The 16,303-nt window shown below is 39.3% G+C and overlaps 1 long non-coding RNA gene across 1 annotated transcript in view; it reads right to left on the bottom strand.

Annotated features, from left to right (window-relative positions):
* Nucleotides 1-10,249: 10,249 nt before the first annotated feature.
* The window catches only part of LOC141738316 (uncharacterized), a 45,311-nt gene continuing 39,257 nt past the window's right edge, over nucleotides 10,250-16,303 (bottom strand). The window contains exons 2-3 of the long non-coding RNA XR_012585370.1: nucleotides 12,173-12,346; nucleotides 10,250-10,437 (exon numbers count right to left, since the gene is read on the bottom strand). This is a non-coding gene — a long non-coding RNA (uncharacterized LOC141738316). The remainder of the gene's footprint in view (nucleotides 10,438-12,172; nucleotides 12,347-16,303) is intronic.

The following is a 16,303-nucleotide window of genomic DNA, read 5'->3' as shown; positions in this document are numbered from 1 at the left end:
TATCATCAATGGAGGAACAGAGGTGTAACCCCAGACTTTAGGTGGACTGCATCATTATTGAACAGTGTGTTTCTATTCAACTGACAGTAGAAGGGACCTGAAAAGGACTACATTCTCACAACTACATTGGTTAAGCTCAGGTGAAACAAAGGACTTAACAAGGCCATACCTTTGAGCAATTTCTCATGGTGTAGTAGTCACCTCATTCCCAATGCAATGTTTTTTAAAACCATTGATGTCCCTATATAGGGACATTCTCACCCCCATTTTTTACATGGGAAGGGCCTTCCCATAAGAATGGAAAGATCCTACAGAATTATGTGCTGGTGTCAGAAAGAAATGAAACAAAGAACAAAACCAGGCATTGTTACCTCAGCTGCAGTGTATGAACTCTGTTTAGCTCTAATGTGTAAGAACAGTACCCAGCCTGAACACATAGCATCAGCAGAATGGTATTGCCAGGAGGAAGTATCTCATATACTGAGAAAGTTTAAGGACTCAAAGAGAGATCAGCAGCTTCACTAGGATTGTATTTCATCAAAATTTCACTATGAGGGAAATTTTTGCAGGTGCTTGAAACCATCGAGTTTGTGGATCCTGAAGGTAGAATGGACGATGACTGCAGTTTAAATGAGCTCTTCAGTTCAGTGCTTCTCAAAGGATACACTTCTGCTTCAAGAAACCCATTGGCCTTCATTGTCACAAGACAGAGGGAAGCATGATAAATTATACATTCTCAAATTTCAAAAAATTCTGAGCAAAAAATAAGTAAATGGCTGGATGATGAAACAGTGTGAAGCTCCAAGCCCAACTCTTCAAATACATCTGCACAGCAATTTGCCGCGCTGAGTTGGAATAAACAGCAACCTTTCTGTTAAAAGCCACTTCTTGCCCTTGTAGGTGCATTGCTGATTCTTGAACCTGTTTGAAAAAGGGACATGAGAAGTTGTGCAATGGTGAAGATGGAGTGAGGAACAATCGACTTCAGCGGAACTATTTGGAGTTTCACCAACCAAGGCAGAGGTACCGATTGTTTTGGCAAAGGAGAGTAATTGCTCCACCTAAGTCTACTCCTTTTAGTTAGTTAATTCAGAGTTCCAGATGAAGGAATCCCTTTGTATGGAGTATAGATTTCCAACCTAATTTAGATGTCTGAAGTTAGGCACTGTGAATCATCATTCTCTCCTTGTAGTTGAGGGTTGTCAGTCATTCAGCAGCCGTGAGTATTAATCAGGACTTCCTGAGGCCAAGCAGAGGCCAGTCCTCTAGATCATGTTCAAGTCACCTGGTGATTCTGACCAAAAAACGCACTCGGAGAGTCGCACTGAGCCGAGGAATCCAGCTCCCAGCCCCTTCTCCTAACCAGGGAGCTGTCAGAAAACATGCACTATTCTAACTGGGAAGGTGAAAACTCTGTCACATCTCTGTCCGTGTTAAAATGAGAGCAACACACAGATATGTGCTAGCACTGGGGAAAAGATCGCTCATATTTGACTGACACAAAGCTGCAAACATAATAGTATTTTGCATATGAATATAGAAGGTGGGGCATTGTTTTCCTGGGATCAGTTCCCCACAAGTAAGAAGTAATTAAAGAAATATTGCAAGTTTGCATTTCTACTATTTCCCTCCCCCTTAAAAATCCAATCCTGGGTATAGGAAATATAATCATGTCATTTAACTTTGTTTCTTGGGACACAGGATTTTCAATGGCATGCAAATCAAGACACTTTGTTTGGAGAAATCATCCTGAAAGCTCACATGTTGTAAAAAAAATATATTAAAAAAATTGGGGTTTTATATATAAATATATATATATGTATGTGTATATATATATATACACACACACGTGCGCAAAAGACTTCTAAAATACAGGGTTTTTTCCTTACAGGACAGTTTCCTAAAGGCTACCATATGACCAAGAATTATGTAGCAGCTGTTCTAAAACAGGATATGGCAACCTCTTTAAGCCCGAAGAAACCCATCATAGTTTGTGTCAGCTAAGCCTTATTGGGTTTCTGCATGTAAGCAAGCAGGAAACTGCTGTCTGCTAAATGGTCCATTCAGCTTCTGTTTAGGTCTATATGCACTCACCCACATTGTAGCATTTGAAACTGGAACAATATGTATTTCCTGATTCAGTAAGGAAGGTGTAGGGGTGATATGATCCTTTAAGAACTAGAAGGAAATGGTGAGAATACAGAGTACAGGTCAGAATGCAACTCTAGCCCTATGTCTTACGAACTAAAATTGAAAGGCAAGTGTGATCGGAAAATCATGTGGGCGCAGCTTTTGAGAGCCATACGCTTTAGTTCTAGTTTCTCCTCGCGTCACTTATAGTGACTCAGGTCACAACCTCAGCTAGGGGAAGTTACTCAGAAAGGAACCAAATTTCCTATTTCACCTCTGAAAGTTAAATTGAAAAATAAGGGATGATTAAAAAAATATAACAATTCTTCAGAAAAGAAAAATCTAATAAAGTGGGGAATTGTGACTCCTAAAAAAAAATTATAAGAATACGAATCATGTAATGAATATGGGCATAATTATGCTAATGGAAACAGTCATGTTACTCTGGGAATGATTATGCTAAGCCTCTGAGCATGCCCTATATAAATTAGTGGCTTCCTTAAACCTGAACAGTCTGAAACAAAAATAAGTGTTCTTGCAGTGAGACAAATAGAGAAGTATGGGGAAGAGGAGGGCAAGGTCATATCCCCTTTACCCAATATGTAGTCATATTATGACTATAAACATTTCAAAGCTATTGTATATACCCTATGCTAGGTGCCAGTCCTATTTCACCAAAGTGGAGTACGGGAATGTTGTCAAACCCCCAGTCTAGAGGTGATCATAGATCATTATTTAGTGCTTGTGTTAGAAAAATAGAAAGAAAGAAACTACAACCCATCTCTAATTGAATTCAGCAGAAGCCCTAAGGAACAGATTATGCCTCTAGATAAAGGTCTTGCTACTATCCAGCAAATATAGTTGTGAAGGAATTACTGTTCCCCTAGAAGAGGAAGGCCACAATCTGCTCCAGCCTTACAATGTGGGATGCGTGCCACCTCCTCTGCAGCAGCTCGGTTGTTAGCACTTGGTAACTTCCTACTCACCGCAGTCCCTTCCCGCTCACAGTCGGGGTGGGAAGCTCCTGCTTTCTTCTATGGAGTGAACTTAAGAAAGATCTAAGGAGGGCATACAATAGCACAGGAAACTTTGTATTCCATTTATTTAGACATCGTGACCTTGACCTACATAAAGGGCTTAAGATTGTTCTGAGAAAATCTACATTTTTCAGCTTTTTACTTTAATTTTTATTCAAGAAAACTGTTACCTCCCTAGCTTTGATCTATATTCTCAGGAAACGTAAAGGAACCCTAAAGATGGTGATTATTTTCCTTAAGAACAGAAGGATCAAAGAAATCTCAGATGAAATTTGAATTAAAACACGGGGTTGGCTCAGCACTTCAAACTGCAACACTGACTCCATAAGCTGGAGCGATGTCTAGAGGAGGGACACGTTTGCTTCGCAGAGGCATGTGAACGCAGAATGGCAGAGTAGACCATGCTGGGAAACGCCGCGCACCTCTGGCAGCAGCTGCGTGGGGGGTGTCAGGCTGACAGGGGGGGTTCAGCGATGCCACCAAGGCATCGCTGTTGCACAGAGGAACAGACGTCCTGGCAGGGTACCCGGCAGCAGTCTGTCTGACCCTTTCCAGGCACAAAACACCGTGCCTGCTGCTACATCCCTCAAACACACTGGGACACTGTGCTGCAGCCTAGCGTGGCTTAACCATGGCAATGAATAAAAAGAGCCTCTCTCGTTTCTCCCTTCTTAATTGTTTTAGGGTGCTGCCTGTGTCTTTGGAACATATAAACACATATTCCTTCCTTTTGCGTGAGTAGAATAACAGCATTTACACGAGGGGCAGAGCCCAGAGAGAAGGAGGCTCTTCACCCTTCGCCTCCCTCTCAGCACCTTCCATTAGTTTTCTACCCGAAAACAGCTCATAAAATCTGAATTCCCCGCCCAGGATATTTTTTTTTTTTTTTCAGCTGAAGGGAAATAGCTGTTATGGGAAGATTCATTTATCTTGCTTACTCCAAGTAACATTGTACTTCATTGAGTAGCATCAAAATAGCCCAGTAAGACATTCCTTTAATAACATGATATTGAATCATAGGGGAGGGTTTTTTCCTACAAGTATACCAAAGCTCTCTTAACACCTCTTTGACATCTTACAAGAGTCACAGGAGACTTTCCCACAGCACTGGATGTCCCCAGTATTTTGAAACAATGTATTTCAAAATACAGAAAAAAACCAAACGAAAAAAACCAAACAAGAAAACCCAACCAAACAAAAAAAAAAGCAAACCCCAAAGGGGAAGAATTTCTCAGAAAGCCAACCAAACTATTAATTCTCAGTATGGGATTTTAAAAAAAGAAAAAAAAAAAGGAAAAAAAGAGAAAAGATAGGCATATTGAACCAATTAAAACCACTTTTCTCTATTGCAGTCAAAGCCAATTCTTGACACAGAGCTTTTCTTTTGTTTTCAACTCTCATTTCTTTCTTGCTTTGGCAGCAAAATATTTTAAGCAATTTTTCTTTATCAAGGGAAAAATGTTTTACTTCTGTTTTCTTCAGACTCAAAAACGGTTACATTCAAGCAAAGATAAAAAAAAAAATAACCACACAAAATTTAGGCAATGACAAGCACAAAACTTTTTCCCCTATGACAGAATAAGTTTCTAAAAGTCATGAAAAGCTGAACTGAAGGTACGTCAGCAATTTCTGCTGCTCCTGTTCTCCTGTCAGAGACAGGACTGGATGAAAATACCTAGACCTTGAGAACTTTTCAGTTCAGGAGGCAGCAATTACGAATTCAAATTCAGACCTTCATCAGGATGACGTGCCCCACATGAGGCTGGGCAAACTACAAGCGTGAGTCACCAGCAGGAGGAGTTAGGACCAGTAATTCATAACCTATGAATTACTGAAAGCCTGGACTCACCTATTCTCTGTTTTACTACAGATTACCAAGAACAAAATGTCACCCTGTAAATTTAAAGTTGTGGTTCCCAAAATTGGATCAGTGAGACCGGACGGTGTTGGAACAAGGACAGGCTGTCTCTGGAGCTTTCCTCCATGAAACACAGTATGATGCTTTGGCCTGTTTGCTATTATCCAGATGTTGTGCAAAAGCGCAAGCACATGCTTCCCAGCACCTCTTTTCTAAGTTGTTAATATTATCAGTTCATACATGTGAGGAAAGGTAAAATGCACACAATTGTAAATAGAAGGGTAGAGGGGTCAGCAAGATAATGTCCTCATAAAGTTGTGACCTGTGAAGTTTGAGTATCCAGAAGCACGAAGAACCTGCCTAGCCCCAGTACCTTTAGTAGTCCCATCTGAATTGCGAGAGGTGGGGGAAAGTCCTTTTCATTCCTAAAACAAGGGAAGGGTAAGATATAGAGCTGTACCAACAGCAGCTCATTAGCTCCTAAACCCCTTACCACATATAAGGTCTCTTACTGAGTCAGTAGTGTGCTGTGCTGATTTTCTCTGCTATTTCTATTGCATATAGTGTAGTTTCTTGCATTAAATGTTGTTTAGAGGTTCGCTTTTGTGTCTTACTGTCAACCCCCCCACACACTTCGGTTTTTATAAAAATCACTTTTATTCTCTTGGATCTACAGCACTATTGAGTGAGTCTTTACTGAAATGGTTTTTGGTTTTGCTCTCTTTTATCTTTTTAATGGTATTTCCCACCAAATTGACTTGCAGATGCTAATACTTTGACAACTAAAGAAGCTGGTATGTCTGAGTTGTCATCTTGCAGTCAGTTTTTCCAGAAGCAAAAAGGAGTGCTTCCCCACCAATTTATTTAACTTTTTCCCTACCTACCTGCATTTCAAAAGCTATCTTTAAGACTCTCTTAAGCATTTAAGAAGCTTCACAAGGATTTAGCCATGCAATTCATATAGCCTCTAATAGAAATTATGTGGTTAATTCCCCATGCAATCCTTGGACTTTTTTTTTTTTTTTTTCAAAACTATAACTGGGCAATTTGTATTTGCTGAAATGTGGCCAAAGTTCTCTGTTAAACGTCAGTGGGGGAATTATGAAACCTCTTTGCACAGTAACTCACTTTTACAGAACTGAGCCCACATTGCTCATATCTTTCCATATTAGGCCTGATATGTTGTGTCAAGCATTTCAACCTCTATCTTCCATCAAAAGATAAATGACAGCTGTCTCTGAATTAATGGAACATGAGGGCAGATCACTGCTCTGCACCTTGCTCCCTGTGAAATGTTTAAGTATGCGCTCACCTGACCTGACCCTGCTATTTCCACTTTTCCAGTTTGTTTTCTGGTGATTGAGAAAGGTGAGGGAAGAGTTCAACACCCACGTAGGATTCTTCTGTCAAACACCACTGTGCCATCCATCAGAAATTATCTCTGTGCCTCTAAAACTAGCAACGTATTTTAATAAAAATGGGTCCTGTTAAAAAAAAAAAAAAGAAAAAAAAAATATACGACTCTCTGAACTTCATGGGATTAACTTTGATTCTTATTCTTCTCCCATTATGTCCAATAATATCTTCGTTTAATATCTTCCTGTGAGATACTGTGGCCTCAGTTTTGTTAATCTGGCTAAACCAGGAGGTCTTTCCTTGCATACAGTGTAATAAAACACCCCATTTCACCCCACCCCCAAAAAAGAAGAGGAGATTAGAAATTATGGTCTTGAAGTTTTTTCTGAAACAGCAGAATGAAATTATATCACTCTAGATTTTGTGTTGCTAATCAGAATCTTAAGAGTGCAGCAACTAAGAACTTGAACTAGCAACTACATATATTTTATGTATAAAAGATACTGTAAATATATAGATGTGTGTATATATGTAACATATAAATTTGTGTGTGGATATAGTATTAAAATATAAACAACTATTTGTAGTATTTTTACGGGTTCCAAAGTAAAGTTGTGAAGAAGCCCAGCTTAAAAGCAAGACTTGGAGGAGGAGACTAAACCACGACTCAAAACAAACGTGTAATTTTATCCAAATGTCCCAGTGTGAACATAATTACCATGGGGGCCTTAATTAGGATAAATGGGACACCAGTAAGCTGTGTAAACACTGTCATCCAGACAGCAGAGTATGCTTTCCCATATAGTGGAAACCCCAGAGGATGAGTCTTTGGGAACCCAAGCCCCCAGGATGCACTGTGATACTGGCTTGCACTGATTGTGACGGACAGCTGAGTACAGCAGGGTTTGGCAACAGTAAGAAGGATGAGAAAAGTGAGTATTTCAAGACATTCATAGATACACTTTAAGCAGTAACCTCTGTCTCACAAGCAGGATGAAGGCGATGGGCTAAACTGAACCTCACATTTTTAAAAGGTCAGTCATCCAATTGCTCACACAAAAAATGTCACAGTACTTATGATCCTAGCTTTAACACCCAGCTGCTACAATGGCTTTCCAAAGTAGGTATTTAGGTGTTTGACTGACTGTATTTCACTCTCTGCTACATCAGTCATATCCTAGTCAAGACAAATGAGAGAAAGCAAAACAGATCTGGTGTAAAAGATAGGAGAATCAAACATGTATACTGATTTTTTGAGAGTAAGGTAACTAGTATACAATCTCTGAGGTTATAATATGGATGCTAAAACAGGTGTGAATTTTTGTATGTAACTTTCTCTTCATGAGTTTTTAAATAGTATTCTAGATATCCTTTCCATTTTGAATTCCACTCTATAGCAATATGAGGGGAAAACATTTCCATATAGATGGAGATATAGGCAGAGTAAAAGCGTGTGGATGAGGCCAAAATTAGAATAAACAGAGGAATTCATTTTTCAGTGATCTAAACTTGACATTTTCATAAGCCTCTCTTATGGTCTGTAAACAAAATAAGAACAGAATCAATGTCTGCTGTTTTTATAGCCAGTCTCAGAGGCTCAATACTGAAGAATGACATTTGGCCTCATCAGAATAAGAAACTAGCTCTGTATGTGCCTCTGGTGCCTGTGCTCACTTGTACACGTCTCCTGAGCATTGCAAGTATACTTCTGAACTGTGGAGAATGTAGAGAGCAGGGTTTTTCATCTCTGTGCACAATCTAAGGCTTTTTGCATTCTCTTTGACCATCTGAATGCAAAACAATATGCATTATTTTTATCCACTAAAGCATGTCATGGCTGCTTATGTGTAGGTATTCTTTTGTGAGCGAGGCATACTAGCCACAGTAGAAATACAGCACTGAAAATCCTTAAACAGAGACTTCACACATAGGCATGATTACTGGAAGAACACTGTTTATCCAAGTTCTTCATATGACTTTAGTGTTGTAACAATTAGTTCACAAGACTTATGGAACAGGCGTCTTCAGCAAGGGTGAAACCAGCTGAATCTTTGTCTGTTCTAATGAAGCTAAAACTCAAGACAAGATTCACACAACAGATTCAAATGTTACCTGTAAAGACCCTTATATTTAGGATACTGGTATGAATACAGGTGCTGTGCTACCTAAATCAGACTAACAGCAGAAAAATAAACCAACAGTACAGTAATTAAAAGCAGAAAGGTGCAGAGACAAATTATAAATTTATTTGCTCCTCAGCAGCAGCAAATGGAGCTAAAAATTCGTAGCCTGTTTTTATGTATTTGAAGCCCGAAGGACACCACAGCATTTCATAAACGATATGTGTGCAACACTTTGAAACGCCATTGGTGGGGAATGGTGGCCAAACCTTAGCCCAAGGCCATAAGAACAAACCTCAGTTTTTAATAGAAAATGAGGGAAATGCGAGTGTCCACACCAAACCAAAGGAACTATGTCATTGTGAAGTACCATGGGAAAGAGTCAAGGGCCCAGCCTAAAGCCTTGGGACCAGGAGATGCCAACACAGTTTGAAAGAAGTGACTACAACCAGCATTGTCTTTTTCAGGAATGAAAGGGAGAAATGAAGTTTAGACCCAAACTCAGAGTTTGTCATGTGAATGGACAGCTTTATGCAAGCCAACATTCTAGCATTTTTTAAAACTTTGCAGGAATTTGTCACTAGTGTTTGACTCATTACTAACATATCATAAAAAAAAGCCTGCAGTAATAGTTTATTTGTACGCTGTTCTTCCCTCTAGAGTTACAAAAGTTAAAAACACCATGTAAGTTTGATTTTTCTTCTGAAATTGAAAAATTACCTCAGACACTGAACTGACATTTACTAGATCAGGATGTACACCCAGGCCTTCCAGAGAGCTTCTGTACCGCTGGCTTCCTGTGAAATCTCTGCAAGAGGGCATGGCTTTGATTGGAGGATGATTTTTGGTAGGAGGAAGGGTAAAGGAAAGAGAGCAGACGGATGCATATGCTCAGGTTATTGCTCGAGGAGGCATTGATGTATTTGTAGGTACAACTCCTGATAGACTTTTTCTGGTGGTGGAGGTCTTTTGATCAGCATTTGTGTTGGACATGGCTCAGGCTGTTCACCATGGACCAGATCACCGAACTATGTTCAGCTTTGCTCAGACTTGTGTTATAAGTCTTGTGCTATGACATGTCTTTCGTAATCAAGGAACAGTTTCTACCTTTATTAAAGAAAGGAAAAGTAAGTTTCTGGTAATAGGGAAAAACCTAGAAACTGCTAGTACTAAGTGCTTAAAATCATAAAGGGGGAAAAAATGGTTATTTTTCATTCTCATAATTTTCAAGCCATGCGATCTTAAATTTAAGTGCAGTAAAGGGAAGCACTTAAAGAATGATGAGTGAAAAGAGGAGAGTCTATCTGGTTAGACAAATTGTCCATGCTCCAGCTTTTCACTCTGCTCTGGGATCTGAGTAAGAACATCCCGTATAACATTTCCTCCTTTGAGGTAAAACAACTTAAAACAGGAGCATTTTCACAGAGGGACAGGAGTCTCTTGTAAGCCAGCAAGATGCCTTTGGAAGGAATACAAGAGTGAAATTTTGTGAAATGCTATCCTTATTGACTTGTTTCTTATTCTGCAATATTAAATAAAAAACTTATTTCCATTTCGCTTTTTTCAATCACATTTGAGTTGTTTGGTTTGGTTTTTTTTGCAACCTTGCTCTGCTTCCTGTGATATTCTGCCACTTTCTGACACTTGATTTGGCAACGCTGGTCATCTATATTGCGTGATCTTTTGACACCATTGCAGACTTCACAGCATACCAGTGTGTATCCTCTCCAAAACCTGAAAGCGCATACCTGCTGGACTCTCGTTCAGGAGGCTCTAGTTCGGGTCAGAGGAGTCAGAATGTGCCTCTGGGGAAAGGGCAGGGTAGAGAACCGTCAAAGAAGAGGTGACTTCAGCTTTTGCCATCGAGTTTCAGCTAGCCAGCACCGCAGGAAAAGTCTCTGCACGCTCTGATGCACCACTGGACATTTGCGTGCTCCTGCACAAACACACAGACAGGCGAACAGGCGAGAGGGAGCGCTTAGTGCTTCTTGCGCCCATTAAGGAATTAAGAGGACATAATCTAGCCCTCTATAATTAGTCAGTGATACTCATTCACACTACAGTGATCACTATTATTAGGCAGAATAAGCAGCATAGTGGGAGATCGGCAAGCAAACCTTTTTGCCCCCAGGGTCTCGGTCATAAGAGCCAGCTGCCTGTGTGCACCCCATCACTTCAACGACTGGGTCAGGGGCACTGATGAGCCTTCTGGTGCGCAAAAGCATTAGGCAAGTGGTTTACTCACTAACAGGGGCAACATTTATTTTCTTCATGGTATTGCTGCTGTTTTGCAGGGTGCAGCAGTAACTAAAGAAACCTTCTGCCAGCACAAAAGGAAGTAAATAAAGCATCTGGGGAGCAGAAAGGGAATTTTATAAGGAAGAACCTGAAGTTCTTCCTCCAAGAGGTGCCGTACGCACCCATAAACTCAATATATCTCTCTGGAAGGGATGACTTGGGGAGAGAGTGCAGAAGTGCTCTTCAGAGTTATGCTAAAGAAAATACCACGTGTGGAAGTGGAAAAGCAACACAATAGGTAAAAGAGAATCCATCCAGTGGAAGTGGAAATGGATGTAATGCATCACCATTTATTTTCTGATGCAGACACTGAAGATAAATTGCCTGTTCTTATACCTGTATGCTAGTTGCGGGCTAGATTTCATCTCAGCACAGTGTATCACTGCTATTCAAGCAGGCACTGTAGGCATGAAATTACCTGAAAGACGTATCTACAAAGTGATTCCAATGCAGAGAGCTGCCTAAGAGACTTATTATACTGTAATAATATAAATATGTAAACATTACACACTAGAAGTCTTATTGATCCTTGCTACCAAACATGACATCATTATTAACAAAAATGTAATGGGAGAGTTATAAATATGCAAAATAATAGCATATTAACCTAAATAACACCAACAAATTGTACAGCTTAGCATAAAATTGAAAACCACTAACCAAACACTGTGTGGTTTGTTCATACTAGGAGCAGTCAGGAATCATGCATAATGCAACAGTGCAACTGCTAAGAACAGCCTCATGAAGATAATTTAAACTAGAGCTGGACAAGCTCCAGGAAATCTGTCTAGAGAGTAAATGCTGAGCTTTTCTTCTCTTTTTAAGTGAAAGAGCTCTGAGTTGTTTGGCTTGCTGTCCCAGGTGAGTCTTATTATAAGGCAAAGGATCATTTTAAAAGTTAAGGAAGAGATAAGCGGCTTATAAGTAATAGAAATATATATAGGTATAGTAAAAAACCAAACCAAACCAACCAACCAACCCACAACCCCCCCCAAAAAAACCCCAGAACCCAAAACACAATAAAACCCCACTAGATGAGTCCAGACAGGTGGAAAAATGAAAAAAACAAGCAAGAAAAATGAGGAAAAAGAGACACAATCTGTTGCCAAATGTTATTCATTAAATAAAAGGTATTACATTGCAGAAAAGTCCAGAGAATGTCAGGCAACATAGCAAAGAAAGGTTAGTCTATAAATTGTTCAAAGCTGGCATAATATTTTATATCCTGCTAAATACTGAATATTTACAACCTATACAAATAACATTATTAGTATAAAAGTATTTCTTATAATAATTAGGAAGAGACACCACTAATGAGAGTGCAGAGCATGCTGCAGTTCAAGCAGAAATAATAGGCTTAATGCAGAAATTACTTGTGGAGGTTTTTTGCCCTATGTTATGCAAGAGGTCACGCTGACTCCTTCGAATGGTCTCTTCTGGCCTCAGAGTCTACAAAAATTAAACATTTTAGCTGACACAGGCTTTTCCTCACTCTTCATCTTTTTTTCCTTTTTGCAATGGGATGAGGAAAGAGGCATCTCTGAATCCTTTAAAAAAAAAAAAAAAAAATAGCATTAGTCCTGACCAGGACAGAGTGAGTCAAGGGCACTGTGGAGAATCTGAGTCCCTGGCTTGGGACAGTGCCCTCAGAAAGGCATGAGTCTCCCATATCCAGAGATCCCACCAACTGCTGAAAGAACCTGCTATCAGAGGCAGAACAGAGAATGCCTCTGTTTTACACGGCAACTTTAAGGCCTCAGGGAGCATATTTTATTTTAATTCATTTTTATTCTGTTTCCAAAACATATTTGCTGAAATTTCCATTTAATGAGAAATTGAAAGAAAGATTAAGTTTGGTTGAGTGCAATCAACAGACGCACATGCAAAAGACCAACCTGAGTATCTTGCAAATCACAATTCCTGTGATTTACTCCTAATTGGATTCACAGCAAATTCTTAACAAAGTTTCTATTATTTGCTAACTGCAAATTACCTAGTAGCACTTGAAAGGTATATCAACCGTTCACTGAAACTAGGCTGAACTTAGAGTTCGTCATGAAGGCCCAAACTAGATGAGATTTGGAGGACTTCATAATAAAATAATAAAGATTTAAAGTTAATTAGCACTTTTCTTCAAACCACTGTGAAAACTTAAACATATCACAGGGGAGGGGATGAGGATTACCTAGTTAAAGTGTTGGTGAACCATCTGGAAAGCAAGTGTGTGTTTGTTCATGATCGTTCCCTTAATGCCATGACTTTCGGAATTCCTACTATTCAGTATGATTTTAATTTTTTGCAGTGTTTGCAACTCTCACAATTTTATTGTGATATTTGGGATTTATGTTACATCCTTACCAACTACATCTGTGGGTATCCCGGATTTTCTTAAGTATTTTTCCAATCCTCATCATTTGAGGAGAGGCCAAAAAAAAAAAACTCTGAAGTAAACACACCCTAAAGTCTTGGAACTCAGAAGAAAAAAGAACTTCAAAAACTATTTAGAGTAGTCCACAGAAACCCTTGTTGTTTCCTAGCAGCAAACTCATCGCCTGAAGATTTGGGATGTTCAGAACATTCAGACAATATATACACTGTTTTATGCCAGTGTCAAGCTCTGACTTTATATATACACATTCGTGAAAGCTACCACACCTTGCCACTGCACACACTGACAGTGCGAGAAGGGTAGGCTGAGGAAATGAGCCACAGAGATGTAGAATGACTGAGCCTAGGATGCTAGCCAGACCAGGGGGAAAATGAGGCATAAAGCTCAATTCTGATTCTGAAACCAAAGTCCATCCTGAGAACATGCAGACTTTTTTTCTTTCTTGTGGTTTTGGGTTTTTTTGTTGTTTTGTTTTGTTTTGTTTTGTTTTTTACAAAGCACCACTTTTCAGTTAATATATTAATTTCACACTGATACATTAAGGACATAAATACTGCCACTTCTAACTATTTGAGCATGGAGATATCTTTTAGTTAAACATTAGTGATAAATTCTATCACTTTGGCTTCTTCCCAACTGGTGATTCAGAAATGGAATTTCTTTCAGAGAGAATTTCACAGGCAGCTGGTGATATCCTGAGCCTCAACAGTGTTTGGTGGTTTTGGCTGTTCAATGATTCTCATTCCTCACGAAGTTCTTCTTAGTGGAGGTGGAGAAGAAAAAAGGAGGAGGAACATATTACACATCCTTAGTGATCCTGTTTAGCTTTACAAAAGCTGCTGTGGGTGTTTTAGGTTGATGTTCAGCCTTTATTCACAATATTCCCTACTTGATCTTTCCTTCAAGTTCACATTATTTGCATTGTTGGGAGTCTGTCACTGAATTCTACAGACTGGAATAGTCTTACAGAAGGGACTAGGTAAGTGCATAAAAAATAATAGTAGGAGTGAAGAAAGAAGAGTTCTTATTTATCCTCCTTAAAAGAGGAACCAAGGGACATTCAAAGCCAGGTTCAGAAATACACCAGATACACAGATATCAAAGACAACAGATAACAAAATCCATGAATAACCTATGGAACTTATTGCTAAAGGACATCACTGGAGACCAAGAATAAATCGAGATTTGGGGAGGGATTATGCTTTCCCACGGACAATGTCAACACTTGCAGTTCCAATACAGTGAAAGAACAGAGCCTGGAGCATCTGTGAGCCCAGCATATCCTCCCCTCTAGCCATGGCCCATGCACATGCCTGCTTTGCAGACTACTCCACTGCCTTTCAACAGTCTATTTGAAAATGTCAATTGGCATCAAATCTGCTGGTCATATTTGGTGTCCTAGTACCTGTCATGCTGAAGAAGACCCCTAGCACCCTCACCCCCAGGACACGTGCCAGCTCAGTCTGTCCCCTGTCGGTCTCATCCACAGGGTGTACTTGGGTCTGCCTTCACGAAGCAGCTGCAGCAAGCACACACAGAGGATTTTGGAAGGAACAGGAGTAAGTACTAATAAGGGCAAAAGGTAGTAAGGAATTAAGGAGGAACTTCTCCAGAAGCAGGTATTTTTGCTTCACTGATTTTTTGAGCTTTCTCATGGTAACCAGACCAGATGGACTGTCCATCTGACCTGGGGTTACCATCCCTATGTTTCTAAATGCTAAAGTGACATTTGACAGAAAAACATGTTATATTTCCTCTATTAAATGATTCCATTTATTAGCTTTTGTGGCCTAATGTCCTCCTAAGTGCCAGATATGAATATGCTACAAGAGCAGGGCATGTTTTTCTCCATGGGTTGACAGTATACCTAGAGGATCACTCTATGAAGATATAAGGGTTTGGTTTTTGCAGATAGGGACCAAGACAAGTTCACCTTTTCTCCATCAACCTTTCCACATAACTTGTCATAGCCTTTTCATCATGCTTACGTCTGAGACAGGGACTGCACACTACCTTCAACATTTTAAATGGCAAGTTTGGTAGAATTGCTCATTTCCTCTAAATCACAGGCAATTGCCATTAAAGAACATCAGCACTGTAAAACGGTGAGTTTTTATCTTGCAAAGAACACAGATGGCACTCATTATCATGCTATTGGAATTTTTATATAATGAAAACTAAGTTGAAATAGATTAAAATTGTATGTTTGCCATCAGAGCCAATGTCCCCTCATATAGATAACCATATACATACATACATACATATACATGTGTGTATATATATGTGTAAGCTCATGGCTGTGATTCTCTTCTGTCCTTTTAACAAGAGCACATCTTTGAGAAGGCAGAACAGTTTTCATTAAAACAAGGATTTCAAGATTAGACAGTGCGGTATTGTGCTGCTTTGAAGCCCCCCAACAATGGAAGAAAACAGAGATTCATATATTATTCTGTGTCACAGAGTTTATCTTCTTGGATTTCAGAGCATAAAAGGAACAATTTGCAATAGGCACAGCTCCACTTCAGCATGTGATCAAACATAAATGCTGCAGATAGTTAGGGCTACATCTTGCTATTGATTTCAGCAGGAGTTTCAGTAATAACTCTTAGACACATTAAATCCTGCATTTTAAACACAATCTTAATTCTCATTTTCATATTTGTTTTCTGCTTTAACAAAGAATTTTCTTTTATGTATTGTAACATGAAAAAAGAAGGTTTTTTCCCCTTAGTCTAACTACCTGGATTTCAGCAGCACCTGTGATGCCTGGGTCCAGCGTTACACACTGCTATAACTGGGCAAATGCAACAAGAGCCAGCAGCAAGGATTATTTATGTAAAGTGGAGGGAGTGGATAATGAAACATCTGAGCAAAGAACTTTAAGTGACAGAAATTTGTTTCCTGTATATTTCCTTAAATAAATTGTTATTAAGGTAATGTATAAGTACTATGCATTTCCCTTGGAGTGCTCATGACATTTGATTTCTTTTTTTTTTTTTCCATAAACGTGTCTTAGGAAATTTGTCAAGAAGATGTTAGGCAAAATGTACACCACAACTTGTGGTGAAACATTTATTTTCTTTCTGCATTCAAAATTGTAAAGCCACACTTCCGA

Source organism: Larus michahellis, chromosome 2, assembly GCF_964199755.1.
Source record: "Larus michahellis chromosome 2, bLarMic1.1, whole genome shotgun sequence".
Classification (NCBI taxonomy): Eukaryota; Metazoa; Chordata; class Aves; order Charadriiformes; family Laridae; genus Larus; species Larus michahellis.
The sequence above is the reverse complement of the archived record's forward strand: the minus strand, read 5'-3'. Positions and strand labels throughout refer to the sequence as shown.